The sequence below is a fragment of the Mercenaria mercenaria genome, chromosome 8 (assembly GCF_021730395.1).
Source record: "Mercenaria mercenaria strain notata chromosome 8, MADL_Memer_1, whole genome shotgun sequence".
NCBI classification, from domain to species: Eukaryota; Metazoa; Mollusca; class Bivalvia; order Venerida; family Veneridae; genus Mercenaria; species Mercenaria mercenaria.
This window is the reverse complement of record NC_069368.1, coordinates 63,502,772-63,506,694: the sequence shown is the minus strand read 5'-3', so window position 1 is coordinate 63,506,694 and position 3,923 is coordinate 63,502,772. Positions and strand designations below refer to the sequence as shown.

At 33.8% G+C, this 3,923-nt stretch overlaps 1 long non-coding RNA gene across 1 annotated transcript; it reads right to left on the bottom strand.

The window, feature by feature from the left end:
• Window positions 1-341: 341 nt before the first annotated feature.
• LOC128559184 (uncharacterized) lies at window positions 342-1,845 on the bottom strand. The gene is made up of 2 exons (XR_008372251.1): window positions 1,590-1,845; window positions 342-794 (listed from the first exon to the last, which is right to left on the bottom strand). It is a non-coding gene; the product is annotated as an uncharacterized LOC128559184 (long non-coding RNA).
• Window positions 1,846-3,923: the final 2,078 nt, after the last annotated feature.

Sequence of the window (3,923 nt, the reverse complement as noted above, 5' to 3'; positions counted from 1 at the left end):
CATAGGACAATATTAGGTCATTGTATATCAAAGCTTTAGTGAACATTAGGTAATAACCTTGATAGCGCATTTTATGAATAATGCAACCACGCAAAAACTAACTTTAGTAGTAAATAAATCTAATGAATATATACGTCCCAATGAACCGGATTTTACTTAAGAATTGCTCTCTAGACATATTTTAGTTTTAGAAGACAAAGTTGCTAATGATACATGTATCATCATCTTTTGATATCCATACAAAATTTATATATTACGGAAGGAACATTATATTATTAAAACCGGATTAAGACAGGAAAGGCCGTACCGGCGACAGTAACCATCAGAACAAATCAACACCCTTTACAATATTTACAAATTTATTTACAAAAGATGATTATTAACAATGAATAGATATGAAAAGAAAAAAAAAACTGAATATAAGAAAGAAAAAAAAGAAAGTTCAGTATCTCTAGATACAAAAGTTCTTAAATTCCATTCTAATCTGACGTGACACAGTTCTTTAATTCAATTGTGAACTTTAAGTAGCACAAACAAAACGTAGCTCAAAATTCATTCCCTTTAAACCGTGAATACGTTGATTCCGTGTTGGCTCCCTATGGTGGTAGGTGATTGCATCCCTGAGCTGACTTCAGAGGATAACAAAAATCATCGTCTTTGCGGTTTACGGCACAACCATGGGACGAAAGCTCTGCGCTGGGAATATCACATCCAGGCGAGTGAAGACAAGTGAACCTCGGGCATTGTACTTCCGGGTTATGACATCACCAGGAAAAATCGTCTGGCGGAAGAAGCTAAAATATATAACATATGGTAAGCACCATAGCAAAACAAATAAGTCAGGGCACAAAACTGCTCCTTTGGGTACACCATACCTCCGTAGGCTCCCATAAATAATACGTGCTACTTATACAAAATATATGTGCTACTAAGTTCAGACGTCACATGATTAAAATACGTCACTTATTACTTCCATTATTACAAAAATTACTTACTTAAAAGACTAAAGTTAAAGTATGAGAAAAATATGAAAAGTATATGATGAAACATTATAGTAATGGAAATGATAAACTGCAGCTATTATTTACAACTACAAATTAACAAAATTCAATGTAAATCAAACGTTATATGATAGTTGGCATCCATATAATATCTAATGCCATACACTACAACGGACATTAATTAGATGTGCTATAGACTGGCACACAATTACAAATTATAATAATATATTACATACATGGTACTAGACTTGCCATATAGATTTATACAGAACAATACAATGCAGTAATGGCGTTCCATAATTAACAAAAATGTTTGACATAAGTTTTTGAAACAGTGCTTTACAATTATCACGATACAAATTTCAGTATAAATTTTACATCTTGTATAAATGAAACATTTTAGATACCTCTTTCGAAATAATTTACAAAAGTCTGAAAAATTTAATAAATCATCCTGACATACCGAAACTAGCTAAAATCATGTGCCAAAAAGTAAATGTTACAGAATTCTGTAGAATGAACAAAAATTTATCAAATAAAAATCGTAATGCAAAAATCATACAAAAATCTAACAAATAAATTTCTTACCTCGATCGAGCATAAATTTCTAGCAAGAAAATAATTCAGACATAGATTCGTCTATAAAGTCGGAAGGTGGTGTGCGCAAGGCATATCTAGTCCAGTCTATTTAAAGGGTAATGTCCCGCCAAATACTAAATTTCATAGGATTCACGGCTAAGCCGTGGACTCCGACTATTGTCATTTTCACGGGATTCACGATATAGCCGGGGAATCTAACTACTTTGGCGCGAATTTAAATTGACAATTTGAGGCCCATTATAGTGGTTTTGGGGATAAAAACATAAATTACTGAAGTTTATAAAATATCAACTTTCTTATTACTGAACAGAATTTAATGAAATTTACATGGAAATTTAAGTTATGAAATACAGAAAAACATGAGAGGTATTTCATACGTGAAATCTGACATTTACCTCAATAACTCAAAAATTTACAAAAAGATGATGCAATACCTGCATTTACACTACAGATAAAATAAGGCCCGTATGTCAATTTGTGACACAGATTAAGTCCTTTCTCTGAAAACACGTTGGATACATATCATTACACTCAAGTTCATAGATTGTACTTTCAATATTCGTGTAGATTATCAGAATGATTTAACTTTCGAATAAGGATTGTATTCCTTAATTCCATTATAAATCACAATAACTGCGTTTCATTTATATTAAATTCTTATGCCAGTATGAATTTATATACCATGAAGCCCTACGTAAAAATGTTGCGATAATATACAAATTTTAAAGCCTGAGTGTTAGCAAAAAAAATATATTTTTTTTTCACTATGTTCCTACGAAACTAATCAGTCTTCAGCAGTGTATACTTATATTAGAGGTAGTGTCAATGAATACAAGTTCTTCTATTAGGAAATGATTGGCTATTTGGAATCCTATAATGCAATGGAAACAGAAATTGACATGTTGAGAGAGTCTGTTTGTATTTGATTAAGGGTTATGTAATGTAAGACAGTGCCACACTAGGTTTTTTGCTGTTATTATAACAATGGCGCTACCTAGTTGTTGTCGAAATAATTAATTATACATATCAAATTAATACTTGTAATAGATAACTGGAACGTTTGAATTAATAGGACATTAGTGTATCATAAGATTTTATTATGCCCAGCGAGTAAACTGAATATTTTTGAAATGATGGCAATTGTAGGTGTGGGACCGCATTAGATTACATACATGGGGCTCCCGATAGGATGGATATTCACTTTTGGTTTGTTTTGTTGTGATGGTACAGAGATGTTCTCTTGTGCTTGCGTAGCATGTGTCTATAGTTTTTTCCAGACGATGAAATGTTTGGTTTCTATAGACTTGATCGCTTTTGTATCTATTTCTGTTGAGTTGGGCAACTGGCACAACCCTGCTTGTTGTTATTTCGATATAGAACTAGATTGTTGACACCTGCTTCAGAAGAAAAGGAAGGGATTTGACGGACGCACGCTGTGAATGATGAAACATGGATTTGTATTGTGGTGTTTTCTGTTTCATGAATTAATTATTTTATAGGCTTTTGATCTTGCCAGTGGGATGTGTTTGAATGTGTTGCTGGTTGTTTAGGCTCGGGTTTTGTAGATGGCCTCGGTCGCTAATTCAAGTTCCCTGTAGTTCATGCTTTGGCGTTTTCAGTAGCGGCCGGTCCGTGTTTTGGCGCTTGTTAGTGCAGACAGCTGCGTGTGTGTGTTTCCGGTGTTGCATCGATAAGGGCTCCATGTGCACGGATCCTGCGGCAAAAAACTGAGCTATTGTGATCACCTAGTGTCCGTCTTCCATCGTCGTCCTTCATGCCCCGTCGCCCGTCGTCAACACAACAATTTGACTGTATATTAAATATTTTTATTATGTTCTTATAAGTTGTGCCATAATTGTCAATTTGACTGTATATTATGGCAAGCATTTGATTTACCCGGTGTTGTCAAGTGTGTCGCCATTTTAGGGTCACATCGTTTTACCATCGTCATGTGATTTGCTTGAAGGCAGGGATGATTGTTTGACAATATTCTTCGCGGAGTTTGCTCTAATGCATGGTATAAACTCCTTTTAATATTCGTTAAAAAGAAGTTTGTTTTATCATTGGTTTAGGATGAAAATCCGATAAAGTCGGTTCAAAAATATCAATTTGGAAAAGTACTTTCGCTTTATAATGTTTTGATATCGCGTCTCGAAAATTGCATATTGATTAGTGATAAAACTCTTGATGATGCAAGCCTACTTTAAAGAAAATGTCATTAACAAAAGTATCCACATTTGGGAGAATTGCACATCTTATGGGAAACACAAGTAATGAATAACAGTAATTGCAATTATAAATAGGACATTTAGCAGCTTTATT